We start from the raw sequence: 18948 nt of genomic DNA, 5'->3' as shown, positions 1-18948 counted from the left end.
TTTATCATCCTGTGGAAACGGGCTAATTCATTCCTCACAGGAGGTCAGTGGCCATTTTGTGCCTCTTTTTGGGTGAGACATTTCCCCCCAATGTTGCTTCAAAATGGCAGGGAATTAATTCTTTAATCGATTGCAAACATGTATGCTTTCCTCTTCAGAACTATTTGAATCATATTCATTACTGGATGTGTAACAAGAAAAGATATTCTCCGAATCTGAAGCCATTGTTTTGATTCACTAGCAATGCAAGACGTCTTGGCGTGACGTCACAAATAAGGGGGCGGGACTTTCTTAATATCCCCAGTTCCGAGCTCATTTTGTGGCGGTTTTGGGACACTTTCAGTCATTTTTATTGGTGTTTTGCATTTGAATAAAAATATCATACTGCGTGTTTTGGGTATTTTAGATGCTATAAAACGTTTTTCTGATGTCAGTTTGGAAACAAAAAAAGTGACTTCGGTTGTCCTTTAATAGCTCACAAACTCTCTGTTGTTCTTTCTGATGTAACATGAATGTGAATGATATGCTAATCAGGGACAACGTGTCGTACTTTCATTTGGATTAAAGCATCAAAAAGGAATTGCGGGCGTACAAAAAAAAAAAAAAAAGAGAACTATCCGTTCCCCTTCACATGAATGTTGACAATTTTAACAGAGCCCACTGTGATGTGTATCTATATTTCAATTTGCGGCTCGTAATTACACTGCCATTGTCTGCCGGCTTGTGTTTGTAATAAATGCAGAGCCACCATAATCTGTCTCGCCGTGATAGCTCGCCTCATTAACAAGAACGCAATATTTTTTTACAAAGTGTTTCATGTAACTCTCCTGACTTTTTTTTGTCTTTTATTGGAGCAATGTCGTTTTTGGAAGCGAGCGTCGTGTGAAATGTACATGAAACGTTGTTTGGGTAAAGGCAGATAGGCCCTTTTTTTGGATATTAATACATGAATCGATAAATAAGTTAAAAAAGCAGAGAATTGCGGTGATATGTGAGGGAAGAACGGTAATACAGATGATTCCCAATGTATTATAATAATAATAGTAATAATAATAATACGTCTGTGTAAACTCTCAGTCTTACAGGAGTGGTCCATCAATGAAAAGGTACAGATAACGGCTGAAGAAACCTTTTCATCAATAATAATAATAATAATAATAATAATAATAATAATAATAATAATAATAAGACTACTACTACTACTACTAATAATAATAATAATAATAATAATGACTGGACTGTATTGGACTGGATGTACCTTTATTCGTCTTGCAGTGGAGAAAGTAACGTACAAAATATAGGAGCTGCTGGAAAGGCATGATAATAATAATAATAATAATAATAATAATAATAATACAATACTACTACTACTACTACTACTACTAATAATAATAATAATAATAATAACAATAATAGGATTGGACTGGACTAGATTTACCTTTATTGGCCTCGCAGTGGAGAAATGTAAATTTCACAGCAGCAAAGTTATGAAAAGAAGAGGAAAGGAAAGAAAGAAGTAGAAAAACAATACAGGACCTGCTGTAAAGGCATAATAATAATAATAATCATCATCATCATAATTAGATTGGTCTGGATGTATTTTTATTCGTCTCGGAGTGGAGAAATGTACATTTCACAGCCGCAAAGTTATGAAAGGAAGAGGAAAGGAAAGAAACAAGTAGAAAAAGAAAATACAGGAGCTGTTGGAAAGGCAGCCACTCTCGCGGCGCCATCTTGAAGTCAAAAATGAAAAAAAAAAATGCAGAATAATAATAATAACAATAATACATTTCATTTTAAGCGGGTTTCACAAATCTCAAGGCAACTTTTCAGTCACAGGACACTTAAGAACATTCGAGTTACAAATAACGCTACATACGAACATTTTTTGCGGGTATGTTCGAACAGATACATTAGATTTTCTATCGCGCGCCTTTTTCCGGCCGAGCTCGCTTGCAATTGATTGCGTACTGTGCATCACGCACAAGCACGCACACAGACACATTGAAGGTTTCAATATCCGTGTTTACGCGACGGACACCAAGTCTGACCAATCAGTGCCCAGCTCTGCGGAAGTACTGCCAACTAGTCCCGGCCCCCGATAGGCAAAGCTCGCTTACGATTGGCTGTATAGAGTATGTGGGCGGGGAGAAAATTCCTATTAACAGTTGACGCTCTGAGGAGGCGGTGAGCTCGCTTACGATTGGCTGTGTAGAGTTTGTGGCGGGAAGGAAATCCCTCCTCCCATTTGACGTTCCAGGAAGACGCGATGCAAAACAAAAAGTAATGGCAGCTTCAGTTGTGACTTACTGAAGACCCAAGGATATATCGCGCCGTACTACAGTAGGTGTGAATTTAGTTTACGGCTGTTCGAGTGTCTGTGTTTTATACTTTCCAATCCAGTGTTTGACTTACACATACATTCCATACAAAATATAGCACTGAAGCAACTTACGAACAACCTTGGTAAGTTGTCTTCGTAAGTCACCTTACCTTCGTAAGTTGGGGAGCGTCTGTAATGAGCTGCTTGGTGGCTAGTGATTACCACTTGGACCTAACAATGCAAATGTTGTACATTCAAACCAGTGAGTTTATGTGAGTTTTCTCTGGGTACTCTGGTTTTTAAATCCTACATATTCTTATACTTTGCACTGTGTACAGTTATTTTTATGATGCATTTGTGTGCAATTATACAGTTACGTTTTCTGTAATGTTATAATAAATACATAAAAATACCCTGTACTCATGCATTGTGAATAGCACGGCCACCGTATGTCGAGTCAATAGAGTTACATATATTAAATATGTTTTTTATACTTTTATATATTTTTATAATTAATAATAGTAATAATAAATTGCATTTATAAGTGCCTTTCAAAAATCTCAAGGACACTTTGCGGGCATAGGATAAGAACTTTTTTTTTTTCTGCAGGTGAGCAGCGGCAGCCAGACGCGCCAGCGTTCACTCAACCCGTAAGTGTACACCACTAACTCAAATATAAAATGGTCATTGGCACATACAGAAGCTAGCTATTTAGATAGTTAATAGCTAGCCAGCCAGAACATTGATTATTTACTATTTTGATGATTTTTGACTTGTTGTTTTTATTGGAAACCATAATAGACCCAAACATTCCTGAATATAGATATGAATAAATTTGCCTTAAACGAACGGACAATTGCCATTTGGACAAGTACTATGCATTTTATTTTATTTTATTTTATGTAATTTGCACTATGTACAGTTCTTTTTTGTGCAGTAGTACATTTCAGTCTCCTGACATTTACTTGGCGAGCGTGTTCCTGCGCAAATTAGACAATTAATTTGTAAAATCACTTCAAATGACTTCTACTGAGCATTTTTTACAAAGAGTCCACCGCATATCGCTATATTTTATGTTTTAAGACTCGCACTGAATATTCAGGAAGTGTTGTTTTCGAGTGGGTGACGTCACGTCAGGAACACCCCTGACCGAAAAAAGGACACATTGTAGCAGTCCTTCCATCACGTCAATGTATTTTGCTGTACTTGTTTGCTCTGAAAACGTCGCGTTGCACCAAAAAGAGGCAGAAGAGGGCGACAAAGCTCCGTGGAAGGAATTAATCAGCCTGTTGAAACGGGCTGTTTAATTACTTACATGGAGCTTTGTCGCCCTCTTCTGCCTCTTTTTTGGTGCTACGCAATTGTCTGTCAAGCGGTTCAGGGTGCCCCAAGCCTACTTCACCGAAGACAACTGGGATAGATTTCAGCAACCTAATAAATAAAGTGAACACAAATAATGGATAGATGGATGGATTGATGGGAAAAAAAAAAAAAACAAATCTTTTCTCCGCATCCAGTCAACCCAATGACGGTCTTTGAATTGCTGGGCAAGCAAGGACTTGACCCTGGCTGACTCTACCTGCGTATGTCTGAGGAGCGTCCCCACTGAAGCTTTCCGCTGCGTTTCTTCTTCAAGGAAAAAAAACAACTTTGAACGGTGCCAAGCGGTGGCCATGAACCAGGCATGTGGGCTGTTCTGCTGCTGTCAGTGCTCTCACACACACACACAAAAACATACTGACACGTGCTAGCATCAGATTTGGAGTTCTTGAAGTGTTTGCTTTGGCTATATGGCTGGCGTTGGCTGACTGTTCCAAACTCAAACTTTTCATTGCCATATACAGTAAAGTCTCGTTATATCGATATTCAAGGGAGTTCGAAAAAATATCGATATAACCGGGACTATCGATATATCCAACCCTGTTTGCATGTAATTTTCTCTGTGCGTGCATAGAAATAGTATCGATATAACCGGGACTATCGATATATCCGATATCGATATAACGAGACTTTACTGTATTTGGAACATTTGTATCTATTTATTTTTATTATATTTGGAAAACTTTTTCTTAATTCGTTGAAGGTGCGCCTTATAGTCCGGAGCACCTTATACATGAACATATGTACAGTGATACCTTGGCTTACGAACTTAATTGGTTCCCAGACAGAGTGTGTAAAGCAAAAGCGTGTATCCCAAAATTAAATTTCCCATAGGAAACCATTAAAATGAGAATAATGCGTTCCCGGGTCCCCATAAAATATACTTTTGTACTTTTTTTGTGTACTTTTCTAAGCCTTAAAACTACACAAAATATACCTTATTTTATGTATAAAAATGTGCACCCACAGAAAAACTTATCCTGTGACTATAAAGTGACCTTGAGAGTTTTGAAAGGTGCTTAGAAATGAAATGTATTATTGTTATTATTACTAAAAGTACACTGTACATTAATGATACAAAATACAGCTTCGTCTCAAAGGGGGTTATAAAATACCTCTGCTTTGAGATATAATAACTTAAAAACAAAACGTGCTGAGATACAATAATGCATCGAGGAAAATTAAATTAAAATGCTAAACAAAAGAAACAAAAAAAAGTACAAACATGGCCGGGAATAGAGTGCGTCAATAATTGGAAATACAATGAAAATGTCCTCGTGTCTCAAGAGGGAACTGTGCAATAAGCTCATATAATAATAAAGCAAAATCATTCCAAAACTGATTCTTCGGAGAAACAATAGCCTGTGTACAATTCTGAGTAAAATATGTATTTGTTCAGAAAACAAGGACTCATTGATACCTTGGCTTACAAACTTAATTGGTTCCCAGGCAGAGTGTGTAAGGCGAAAAGTGTGTATCCCAAAAATTAATTCCCCATAGGAAACCATTAAAATGAGAATAATCCATTCCCAGGGCCCCATACAACATACTTTTCTACTTTCTAATTTTCTAAGGTTTAAAACTACACAAAATATACCATATTTTATGTATGATAAATGTGCTATGGTATTATAATTAAGGAAATAAACTGTACTGTATAATAAAGTGGTTTTATTTACTTTTGGATTGGATTGGATATGCCTTTATTTATTTTGTGATGGTCGTTGATGGAATGGAATGGCTGGTTTCATCAGCATTAAACACTTGATGAGGAACGTAACCTTCTTCTTTCACCATCTTGAGGAATGATTCCTTGTAGGTGCTTTCCCTGCTATAATTTTACCTAGTTCCTCATCAATTGTGTTCTATTTAACTGGGTTGATAGCTTTTTGCATCAAGTGTACAGATGGCTTGTGCAGGTTGGTGTATATTTTAACCTTGCAGTCTACACTCTGCCTTTGAACTATAAAAGTTGAAACAAGTCCAATTTTCACTGCATTTTTGGAGTCTTTTGGTTTCGCTGCAGTGTCCATTTTCCAACCTTATAGGTCCAGCAAGGTGCTTTTTCATCTGTCGGAAGCTTCTTTTGGCAAGCTCACCGCTGGCGGGACTTGTTGAGGCAAAAACACCCGACACCAGAACATAAGCTTTTTCTGCCTTTTTCTTGGCTTCGATTTATTAACCCAGCCAGCTTCTGACAATTCTCTTTAGATGCCAGTGACCCCTCCTCGCTCCCCCTTCATGTGTGCAATGACCCTCTGGAGGCTTTCAAGCGGCTCCACATGACTGACAGCTGGACTGATAACTGAAAGCAACCAGGGTTGAGGGCTGGCTCAAGACCAAGGAGTATTAACTCATTCACTGCCAGACGTGCAAAAAAAAAAAATGTCTCCACTCCAGTGCCAGGGTTTTTGTCATTGTCAATTGAATTCCAGGAAACATAGAATATTGAGTTTTCGGACGATATCAACATTCAATGCAGCGCAAAAAAACCTTAGACTTTCTTTTTTCATCAGTTATATGGGTCTGGAGTTATCTGGGCTTGAAATAGGGGCGGATCTACAAAATACAATACATACATATTGGTTTATATAGCCCTTTTAAGGACAACCGACACATTTTTTTTGTTTCCTAACTGACATCAGAAAAAAGTTTTATTGCATCTAAAATACCCAAAACACGCAGGCTGATATTTTTCGTCAAATGCATAACACCAATAAAAATGACTTAGTGTCCCAAAACTGCCACAAAATTATATCGGAAATGGACAAATTCAGAAAGTCCCACCCCCTTGTTCGTGACGTGACGCCAGGATACTCCTTCACAAACTGCCTTGCTCCAGAATCAAAACAATGGCTTCAGACAGTTCAGATTGGGAGAAGATGCTTTCTTGTTCCTCATCCAGTTATGAATATGATTCAAATAGTTCTGAAGAGGAAAGCATAACTGTTTGCCATCGATTAAAGAAGTCCTTCCGTATCAATAATCAATATCAAAACCAATGTAGAGCCCAGAAAATACACAAGATGGCGTAAAAGCTCTGTTGGAAATGGGCTAATTTGTCCGCTGGGAATTTGTGTGAACTTACACCTTCTTTATGCGTGTTACCGCAATTGGCTGACACACAACGATTCACCATCGCGTCACGGGCGTTCCCTCAGTGACGTCACTTAGGGCATCGTCATCAACTCGAAAACAATTCTTAAAAGGTAAAATATAGCTATATGCGGTGGAATCTTTGTAAAATGCGCTCAGTAGAATTTATTTGAAGTGATTTTACAAATTATGGACGCAACTTTTCCGGGGGTGTCGGTTGTCCTGTAAGCACCATTTTATTGATGATAACGAGTCCGCAATTACACCATTGGCCCTCTGAACTCACCGTGCGATTGCTTTCCCACAAAATACTCGATTGATATGCATGTAATTCCTCTTATCTTTATGGCCTACTTTGGAGATAATTGCCGATAGTCCGTGCCGGTCATGCTCATGAGATGTTTGCCATGATGCAAATGAATGTAAAAAAACAAAAGAAAAATAGCCACCCTTTTTTTGGTGGATAACAGCCACAATTTATCACGGTCCGTCGCAGATGGCGTGCGTGATTTCAAAAAATGTAATAAAAATGGAACGGCCGTGACTATCTTGCATCCTCATCAACATTTAGAGTGGCAGGTCAAGCCTCTCAGCGTAGATTGCCTCCATCGTGGTCAAGTATCAACACAGGAAAGCGGCTGGCTGCATGTGTGTATTTTTTCATCCGTGTATGTATTTGGGACGAAAAAAAAAAACATCTCACGAGTCTGTACGTGACGTCACTGAAGGAACGCCCCTGACCGAAAAAAGGACACATTGTAGCAGTCCTTCCATCACGTCAATATATTTTGCTGTACTTGTTTGGTCTGAAAACGTCATGTTGCACCAAAAAGAGCCAGAAGAGGGCGACCAAGCTCCATGAAAGGAATTTATCAGCCTGTGGAAACGGGCTGATTAATTCCTCACAGGAGGTTGGATGCCATTTTCTGCCTCTTTTTGGGTGCCTCAAAATGGCACGGAATAAATTATTTAATCGATTGCAAACATGTATGCTTTCCTCTTCAGAACTATTTGAATCATATTCATAACTGGATGTGTAACAAGAAAGCATCTTCTCCGAATCTGAAGCCATTGTTTTGATTCTCCAGCAATGCAAGACGTCTTGGCGTGACGTCACGAATTGGGGGCGGGACTTTCTGAAAATGCCAAATTCGCAGCTCATTTTTTTTGCAGATTTTGGACATTTTTATTGGTGTTTTGCATTTGAATAAAAATATCATACTGCGTGTTTTGGGTATTTTGATGCTATAAAACCTTTTTCTGATGTCAGTTAAAAACCAAAAAAATGACGTCGGTTGTCCTTTAAATGTCTCTTGTACGTCTATCACTGCATTTATTTCAGACCACTTATTGGCTGTCATGCAAACCATGTTTCAAAAGCATTATTGTGCAGTACAAAATGGCCTCCAGTTTACGCAGTCGATTGGTTTTGTGTCATATTTGTCACTTTTTATGAACTGGTATTTATGGAACATTGAATGTTGAATAGTGATAAATAGTCAGATGAGCACCCAGCGAGACGTTACATCTTTAAACGTGTATCTTGAGATAAAGCTTCAAAAGTCAAAGATGACTTAATGCGTTTCAAGGACACCATCTCATTGCTTTATTTGTTTGCCTTTTCCGACTTCAACAAGCAACGTCTGGAGGCCGTTGGGTGATTTTTTTTAAAAATATTTTTCTTTGTGGTGGATGGATGAAGTCCTCACAGGCGCTGCCCGGAGAGCGCTCCAGGCGAGTGTCACTCCCCATCGGACGCCGCCCTTGTAAAAGCGCCCGTTTGAAAATAAACAAGTCACGGGGCCGGCGTCTCCAGACACTTTCTTGTCACTGCTTCCCCTTCGTTTCAACTCTCTTGACTTTGACAAACTCGGACGAGCTTGTGGAGATTTGCAAATTTCCCCATTGTGGGATGTTTCAAGGCTTTCTAATTCTGTTTCTTCTGATTTGTCTAGTGTGATTGGCGCGCATAAACCAAACTCGGAAGTCTTTTCATGTGGTTCACACCAATTATTCAACAGTTACTTTGTTATCATGCTCACCCACAGAAAAATTTGCGACTGTAAAACAAAAGTGAAATAGTGAGAAAATGGATAGAAAACACAGTGAAATTTGGACTCGTTTCAACTTTATTGATAGTTCAAAGGCAGAGTGTAGACTGCAAAGTTAAAATATCCCATCAATCAGGCTCCACAAATAACCCGCACAAGCCATCTGTACAATTTGAAGAGAACATATAAGCAAGTGAACGTGCTATTAATGAAGTTTCTAGTTTGTCCGCCTGCATCTGTTGCTGTTGCAATACCACAACTTCTAAGATGTACCACCCAGAGCTCCTTGAGACACGTTATGCAAAAAGCTATCCATTCCATCAAGCCATCGACCATCACAAAGGTAAATAAAATGTCTTTATTATACAGTACAGTTTATTTCTTTAATTACAATACCATAGCACATTTATTCAACATAAAATATGGTCTATTGTGTGTAGTTTTAAGGCTTATTTAGTAGAAATTTATGTTTTATTGACCTGGGAACGGATTATTCTCATTTTAAGGGTTTCCTATGGGAAATTAATGTTTGGAATACACACTTTTTGCCTTATACACACTTTCTGGGAACCAATTAAGTTTGTAAGCCAAGGTATCACTATTTGATTCTATGCTAATTACACTCAACTTACATATGTCTTAGGAAAATAGCCTATTTAGTCATAATTCAGTTGTTCATAGTTACAATGTTTGATTACATACATCACATATGTATTTCATTGATTTTTCTTGATTATGCCTTTGTTGTATCAATAATATATATATTTTTTAAAACAAGACTGCCTAATCAGGTGGGATTTGCTCCCCGTTTACTTTGATTGTCCCTCCCGGCGTGGCATAAATAAACACGAGGCGCTTACGTATCGTGTAAATGCATCACACATAACAAATATCGAGTCAAAATTGTTTTTGTATGAAAGAGGAAAGAAAACAAAAACACAACACTGCACTGAGAGTGAAGTTTTGTGTTGCTGGGATCTCCCCCGCTGCAAACTTCTGAGACCCCCCCCTTGCCCACCCACTTCCCTTAACCCTCCCTTCACCACCGTCTGCGTAATTGCACTTCACTCTCAGATGCCTCGCAACATGTTTGATACATGGCACAATAGCCTTCCTCCGAGTTTGCCACTCTCATCACGAGTATTCCCTGGAAAGTCGCAACACGAGCTCTGTAGAGTGTCGATTGCCTGCCGGAATATACAGTGATACTTCGGTTTACGAACCCCTTGCCTTACAAACTTTTCGGTGTACGAACGTTAAATTAATGAAAATTTTACCTTGGCATACAAACTTTTTTTCGGGATACACACAGAGCTGACGTGTTGTTCGCGAACGAGCCCGTTCTCCTAACAAGAAAATGGCAGCCGGCTTGTTTCGGTCCTCTATTCCCCACCCCCAGTTTTCAGTTAAAGCCACGTGATTGGTCAAGAACGCAGCAGTGAGGGGAGGTGGATTAAAAATTAAAGACACAGGCAGACGACAGAGAGAGTGAGAAAATGGATTTTAACTTTGATAGTTCAAAGGCATAGTGTAGACTGCAAGGTTAAAATTCCCATCGATCAGGCTCCACAAATAACCCGCACAAGCCATCTGTACACTTGATGCAAAAAGCTATCAACCCAGCTAAACAGAACACAATTGATGAGGAACTAGGTAAAATTATCGCAGAGAAAGCACCTAAAAGGGATTCATTCCTCAAGATGGTGAACAGAAAAAAGCTACGTTTAAGTGTTTAAGGCTGATGAAACCGGCCACTCCATTCCATCAAGCCATCAACAACCATCACAAAAGTAAATAGAATGACTTTATTATACTGTACAGTTTATTTCTTGAATTATTATACCATTTATTATACATAAAATAAGGTATATTTTCTGTAGTTTTAAGGCTTAAAATTTTAGAGAGTAGAAAATTATCTTTTATGGTGATCTGGGAACGGATTATTCTCATTTTAATGGTTTCCTTTGGGAAAATAATTTTTGGGATACACACTTTTCGCCTTACACATTCTGTCTGGGAACCAATTAAGTTTGTAAACCAAGGTATCACTGTATCTCGCATTGGTGGATGACATCATCGGGGTTGAGGGGGTGGTGGTGATATCTCTTTTGTGAGAATGTACCTATTGCGGGTCTTTGGGACTCCGGTTGTGTGTGTTTGATTTACTGCGTAGTTAAAAAGTAGCTTTAAATATGATTTGATGGGGAAATCTCACACGGGATCGTTGTTCCTTCTCCATCATGTGTCATAAAATAGAGTCGTGACAGAATACATGTGAATTATTTAAGATTGACGGTATTCATATTTCATGTCAGATTGTATTTTTTTTTTTTGTTGTTTTGGAGCAATTGCATAATTCAGATTGAGAAGAAAGCTTTCCGTTGCTAAAAGACAAGAACAATGCTCCTTTCGGAATTTGATCCCTGTCTGGTTGCGTTCGGGAACATGTTACTGCAAAGTGAAGAATGAGACAAACCACATGAAATAATAATAATAATAATAAAATCGAAAAGCAATGATGAACGGGTCTTCACATGCTCAGCTGCGTGTTGGAAATAACCATCAAACTTTCATGGCATGTGTAGCTTTAGCTTTACAATTTAGCATCACTCACTGTCAGAGATGTTTGTTCGGTCGGACACTGTGAACAAAGGCTCGCACACAGAAAGATTGTCTTTTACTGCCGGCAGGGGACGCAGCCATTCATGACAGATGACCAATTTCTGCAGCCCTCTGCCAAGCCATTTATTGAGAGTGCAGTGATACCTAAGCTTATGAACTTCATTGGTTCCCAAAAAGTGTATGTAAGGCGAAATGTTTGTCTACCAAACATTTATTTCCCATAAGAAACCATTACAATTGAGAATAATCCGTTCCCAGGTCCCCATAAATCACAATTTTCTACTAAATACATCTTAAAACCACACAACATATACCTTATTTTATGGATAATAAATGTGCTATGGTGTCATAATTAAAGAAATAAACTGTATTGTATAATAAAGTCATTTTATTTACCTTTGTGATGGTAGTTGTCAATGGATGACAAACTTCCAGGTTGCCTCTTGATGATATCCGTGTGAAGTTTGTGATTTCTCGGCGATAATACCCTCACTCACAATGTCCCCTGCTAGCTGCTTTTTGTTAATCCAAATCAACAGAAGTTTTTCAACCTCTTCTATTGCCTGAGACCGTTGCTTAGACAACACAAAACACCCTTAGCCACACGTAGCAATGGTCGACTTAGCATACTGGTACTGGGACGCTAAGTCACACAAACGCACACCTCGTTCGTGTTTCTCGATGATCTTCTGCTGGACCATAATTTTGTTTTGTGTCCTCTTCGGCTGAACACTCGCCTGTGGTGGGGTCTTTTTCGATCCCATAATAGCAAAAGTACTCCACTCGATAACAAACCACGTCTGCACTCAAAGAAAGGGGTGTTGAAAACTAGTCCGCCAGCCACCGTGGCGCTTTTCGACCGTGCGGTTTGGTGTTCTTCCGCCGAAAACTAGTCCGCCAGCCATCGTGGCGCTCCGTGTGGTTTGGTTCGTTTGCCGAAAACCAGTTCGTACGCAAAGATTAAATTCTCGCGAATTTAATGTTCATAAGGCAAAAAGTTCATAAACTGAAACGTTTGTAAAATGAGGTATCACTGTATATGCAAATTCAAGTGATACATACGTAAAAAATAGTCTTCTTGATTTGAATACCACGCACCTGGACGTCCCAAGCACCAACATACATAAAACAACAGAACATCGACATTTTAATAGGTTGTCCTTTCCGTGAACTGGTAGATTTGTAACCTGGCTAATGACCTCTTCCTGTGAAGGAGTTTACTAAATCCTAAATTAGTCCAAGGCCAGATCTCCTAAATGAAGATGACAGTTTAACAGGCTCTATCTGTTCACCTCAGATTGACGCGAGATTTTCTGTGCTTCCATTGTGGGCCTTCTACGCATGAAACTTTTAAATATGATAACTTCTCTTCTGTCTTTTCTCTATCACTTACACACCTGATTCCAAATCGGGCTTTTTGTTTTGAATTCCTTTCAAACCTTCGCAGACTTTTTAATTCTTACAGTTTGTTTTCAAGCCTTCCCTCGGGATTAATAGATCCCTGCCTGTCTCTTCATCTCTGCCTGTGTTTTGGCCATTAGCCACGCTAGCATTAGCGCCAATCAGTATTCACAGGGGCACAAGCGGCGGTGTCGCGCAGCCATCGGGGAAATTTGCTGAGATACAAGAAACTCTCAAGAGCCATTAAAGCGTGACGTTTCTCCGACGAGTCGATATGTGACAGATTGATAAATGAACAAATTATCTGCGCGCTACTGCTGCGGTCATAGCTGGGCGTCAAAAATCCCAACATTATATATATATATATATATATATATATATATATATATATATATATATATATATATATATATATATATATATATATATATATTTTTTTTTTGCCCCCCTGACTCTGGCAGCTGTCCACAAAAAGAGATTGTAAAAGGATGCTGACGCAAGGCTGCGGATTAATCACTTTTCTTTTGTGTCGGCCGGCCACTGCAACGTGGAGAACCAACATGCTTTGAATGGAACGTTGGCAATCAATTGCCATTTTTCTGTGTGTGTGATGGTGTTTGGTGATGAAAAAAAGGGGGACTTGGGAGCCTTTTGGACTACTAATCGACCTGATAGCACCGGTGTCAGCATCATGATTGTCTTAAGGGACAGGAGAAAAAAAGGGAAGTGCTAACATTGGGACACGTGAAGGCTAGCTGATACAGTAAAGTCTCGTTATATCGATATTGGATATATCGATAGTCCCGGTTATATCGATAGTATTTCTCTGCACGCACGGAGAAAATTACATGCAAACAGGGTCGGATATATCGATAGTCCCGGTTATATCGATATTTTTTCGGACTCCCTTGAATATCGATATAACGAGACTTTACTGTATATGAGGTAAATTATGATACATTATCGTACAGTTTTAAGCTTTTATTTTAAAATATCTATTAGCTATCTAGGTGGCTTGCTAGCTATCTATTTGCTATAGAGCGATGCCTTGGCTTACGGACTTAATTGGTTCTCAGACAGAGTGTGTATCCCAAAAAATAATTTCCTATAAGAAACCATTAAAATGGGAATAATCCGTTCCTTGGTCCCCATAAAACATAATTGTCTTCTTTTCTAAGCCTTAAAACTAAACAAAATGTACCTTATTTTATGTATAATAAATATGCTATGGTATTATAATTAAAGAAAAAACTGCACTGTATAATAAAGTTGTTGTTTTTTTACCTTTGTGATGGTCGTTGATGGCTTGATGGAATGGAGTGGCCGGTTTCATCAGCATTAAACACTTGATGAGGAACGTAGCCTTCGTCTTTCACCATCTTGAGGAATGATCCCTTGTAGGTGCTTTCTCTGCCATAATTTTACCTTGTTCCTCATCAATTGTGTCCTGTTTAGCTGGGTTGATAGCTTTTTGCATCAAGTGTACAGATGGCTTGTGTGGGTTATTTGTGGAGCCTGATTGATGGGATATTTTAACCTTGCAATCTACAGTCTGCCTTTGAACTATCAAAGTTAGAACAAGTCCAATTTTCACGGTTATTTATCCATTTTATCTCTCTCTCTCTGTCGTCTGCCTGTCTCTTTAATGTTTAAACCAACTCCCCGTTCTTGACCAATCACGTGGCTTTAAGCGAAGACTGGGGGCAGGGAATAAATGACAAAAACAGTCGGCTACCATTTTCTTGTTACGACTCATCACACATTGTGGCGCTCCGCTCCGTGTGTATCCCAAAAAATAGTTTGTATGCCAAGGTAAAAATTTCGTAAATGTAACATTCGAAAACCGAAAAAATCTTAAGCCAAGGGGTTCGTAAACCGAGGTATCACTGCATGTGTATTTTGAAGATATTTTTCAGGATATCTTTGAATTCTTCACGAATAAGCCTCAAGCGAAGAAGCGCTTTTGGCATGTCGACCACGTTGTGTCTAGACCCCAAACCCCTGTACGCGTTCTTGCAACTGATTTGATAATATTCCCAAAAAATCTAAAAATTATAATAAGTGTCATGCTACATGATGTAACGTCAAGCAAATCTGCTCATTTGTCTGTCTCGCTGAGAAATCTTAGCCATACACGTTTTGACATGTTTGTCATAAATATTTTATGAGTGAGGCCGCAGGATTTTGCCTCCACCCTCTCCAAACCACCCAAGGTCAACGTGCGCTCGCCCGTATCAAGGACCTTTGCTTGTGTGATCGCCGCAGACAGACAAAACGGAAACAGCGGCCAGCGCGTTGAAATCTGACATATAAAGGAAACAGCTAGCGATAGGGTGGCAAAAAGGTACGCGTAACCACAAGTGCGTTTGTTTATTTGCAGGTCAATGCGCTTGGCCCGGCGCTGCTACCTGCCGCTAGCTTCTCTCGCGGCTTTTCTCGGTTATTCCGGGCAAGTCTTTCTCAGTGTCGTTCCGCAAAGGTGGCGCTTCACGTGAATAATTCACGTGCGCATTGTTGCTGATTTATATGGTAGGAATGATAGGCTTTTTTTTGTTTGTTTGTTGTCGTATCAGTTTATCCGGTGACAAGTTGCGTCCATATTTTTTTAAATCACTTCACATGACTTCTACTAAGCGCATTTTACAAATATTCCACCGAATACAGCTATATTCTACATTTTAAGACTTACACTGAATATTCAGGAAGTCTTGTTTTCAAGTTGATGACGATTCCCTGAATGACGTCACGTAGGGAACGCCCCTGACCGACAAAGTGACACACAATGCATTTTGGGCACTTTTTTTGCCTGAAAACACCATGTTGATCGCGAAATTAGAAGTAAAACTACATAAAAAATGCAATGGTGAATCGTTGTGTGTGTGTGTGGCACCACGACTACCAATTGTGGTAAAACGCATGAAGGTGTTAAGTTGACAGAAATTCCCAGCGGACAAATCAGCCCATTTCCAACGGAGCTTATGCGCCACTTTTGCATTTCCTGCGACGCTACATTGGAGTCCAGATGGCTCGAATTGATACGGAAGGACTTCTTTAATCAATTGCAAACATTTATGCTTTCCTCTTCAGAACTATTTGAATCATATTTATAACTGGATAAGTAACAAGTAAGAATCTTCTCCGAATCTGAACTCTCCGAAGCCATTGTTTTGATTCTCGAGCAGGGCAGTTTGTGACGGTGTATCCTCGCGTGACGTCACGAACAAGGGGGCGGGACTTTCTGAATCTCGCCATTTCTGAGCTCATTTTGTGGCCGTTTTGGGACACTAAGTCATTTTTATTGGTGTTTTGGATTTGAGTAAAAATATCATTTGACTGTTGGGACTTCTGGAATCAGTCCCTTGATTGAGTGCTACTGTCACGTTTTGGTTTGCAACCAACGGGTGGCACTGTTGTTTTTGTTTGTTTGTTTGTTTGTATGAGATATTGTGAGTCAGGCTTGGCATCAAAGTTGAATGACCCCCAAACCCCCCCCCAAGTGTCTGTTTTGTCAAATCCCATTGGAACGTTTCAACCAAAATAGCCCTCCCAAAACGAATTTCACGGATTAATCCTAACCTGATCCTGATCGCAACCCCACAAAAAACGTGTTTGATAGTGCTTCGGTGGAAATTGAAGAACAATAAGCCCCGAACCACCAATCTCACCAGTCGACCAAAGTGGCATCTAGCAAAAAGAACCCTCTGAAGTTACCCATGGCCAAAATCAAACAGTTATCCTTTTGTCCCAGATTCCAAGACTCATTCTTGACCACCTCCTACTTGGAGATTCATCCAGATGACACCCCGGTCAGAATTAGGTCCCTCAGACGCTAAATGATTCCAACTTTAATTCATGTTTTACACTCATCCGACTTTCTGCCATTAACGCCTTAACGACGGGTACTCCGATTCTAACTTCTATCATTTACGACAAGAAACTGTTCGAATATCCCAATCCTGGCAGAGCCCTGTTGGCTGACATAAACAGACTCAACCTACCTGAGATATAAATAGACCAGAGAGTCCTGTCCGCCACCATATGTGCCGCACACGTTAAAAGATTTGTATTCCATAAGCTGTTAATAAAGCCGTTCTGTTGGGCATGCTAATGAGATTCATATATTCACCCGCTGACCTTCTTCTGCTCAGCTCGCGGGAGCTTCGTGTTGATGCGCGATGGCCGTAATTCAAGGTTCTGGCAGGGATCTTGGTGTCACGCCGATTATCATGTACAGATCACATTATTATACATTTACTGCCCTCGTTGTACAGATGGACAGGGTACGTTCCGCTGGCGATCACCGGCACCGGTCACAGCAGAGTGGAACGTTATGCTATTAAATTGCGATTCTGTCTGGATGAAATATTGACCACAGTCAGCATTTTTTTATTCCAACCTTTGGACTTGATTGATAGAATCAAATTATGATTGTGAATGCATAGGGAAAGATTAAGTTGAACTCACTGTGGTTTGGATTGGTAATATTTAATTATGTACTTGACAAAACATATTTAAAAAGAGTGTAAAGTGTAGTTGGAAGACGTTGAGAATTTAAATTAGGCGAAAATGCGTGGTATCAGGTGACCAGAAGAACCATCCAATATGTTTTCAACGGGTTTTGTTGACACAGCCTTTAACAGTTTTGATATTTTGGGGAAACAATCAATAGTTAATATTATATACCTATATACCCCTAAAGTACAATAATATATCTATATACAGTAAAGTCTCGTTATATCGATATTCAAGGGAGTCCGAAAAAATATCGATATAACCGGGACTATCAATATATCCGACCCAGTTTGCATGTAATTTTCTCCGTGCGTGCATAGAAATAGTATCAATATAACCGGGACTATCGATATATCCGATATCGATATAACGAGACTTTACTGTATATATGGTTTTTTCCCGAAGTGATGGACACAAAAGTTCATATGACTGCTTGCCAAAGCTGCTCTGAACCTCGGCTAATCATTTCCGTTCTCCTCCCCGATCCGGTGTTGGCGTAAGATGAGCGACGCCGCTAGCTGGCACGGAAAAGACAGTCGTCGAAATGAAAGCCAAACAACCAACTTCCGCTGGCATATGAGGAGAAGCCGCCGTTCAGAGAGGGAACATGGTGTGCCCCGCAAAAAAAAAATAATATAACCAAATATTGAAAACATAAAACAAACAAAAAAAACCAATAAACATCTGAAATCTACGTCAAACAAATAACATGTCAAAGTTGGCAAGTTGTAGCCCTTATAACGAAAACTTCAGTCTGTCCATAAATATCACATATGCATACTAGGGAAGTTTTGAAAAAAAAACAGCAAAAAGCTAGCTTGTTAGTTAGTTAATTATAATAATAATACATTTAATTTCTAAGCGCCGTTTTTTTTTTTTTTTGCGGGTGAGCAGTGGCAGCCACATGCGCCACCGTTCACTCAACCCACAAGTAACTCAAATACATAGAAAGCTAGCTAGCTAACAGATAGCTAATAATAAAAAATAATAATAATAATACATTGCATTTTAAGTGCCTTTCAAAGCTCTCAATGACACTTTACAGTCACAGACAAGCAGAGATACTATAATAAATAAAATATAATCACAAATACAATGCAATGAATAAAATAAAATTATACATAGAAAAACGAGAGAGAGCTATACCGAAAATGCAATTTTAAATCTATAGCCAGATAGACAATTAGCTAGATAAATAGCTAGCTATGTAGCTGGTGGCTATTTATTTGCTAGTTAGCTTAGATAGCTTAGTTAGTTAGTTAGTCACTTGTTTGGTCTGAAAACCTCGTGTTGCACCAAAAAGCCGCCAGAAGAGGGCGACCAAGCTCCATGGAAGGAATTTATCAGCCTGTGGAAAGGGGCTGATTAATTCCTCACAGGAGGTTGGACGCCATTTTCTGCCTCTTTTTGGGTGCCTCAAAATGGCACGGAATAAATTCTTTAATCGATTGCAAACATGTATGCTTTCCTCTTCAGAACTATTTGAATTATATTCATAACTGGATGTGTAACAAGAAAGCATATTCTCTGAAATTGAAGCCATTGTTTTGATTCTCCAGCAAT

At 39.2% G+C, this 18948-nt stretch overlaps 1 protein-coding gene across 4 annotated transcripts in view; it reads left to right on the top strand.

Moving 5' to 3' along the window:
- Positions 1–2271: 2271 nt before the first annotated feature.
- LOC148899956 (uncharacterized) overlaps positions 2272–18948 on the top strand; it is an 87040-nt gene continuing 70363 nt past the window's right edge. For 2 of the 4 annotated variants that reach the window (XR_016114392.1, XM_088991492.1), the window contains exons 1-3: positions 2272–2343; positions 2440–2585; positions 2933–2973. The gene's annotated coding sequence lies outside the window, so the exon portion shown is untranslated. Of the gene's footprint in view, positions 2344–2439; positions 2586–2932; positions 2974–3840; positions 4159–5751; positions 5823–5914; positions 9235–18948 lie in introns of those variants that run through there. The other 2 variants (XR_016114391.1, XR_016114390.1) reach the window with 2 other exon arrangements.

Source organism: Hippocampus bargibanti, linkage group LG03, assembly GCF_051943395.1.
Source record: "Hippocampus bargibanti isolate YZ-2025 linkage group LG03, ASM5194339v1, whole genome shotgun sequence".
NCBI lineage: Eukaryota > Metazoa > Chordata > Actinopteri > Syngnathiformes > Syngnathidae > Hippocampus > Hippocampus bargibanti.
This window is presented reverse-complemented; position numbering and strand designations above follow the sequence as displayed.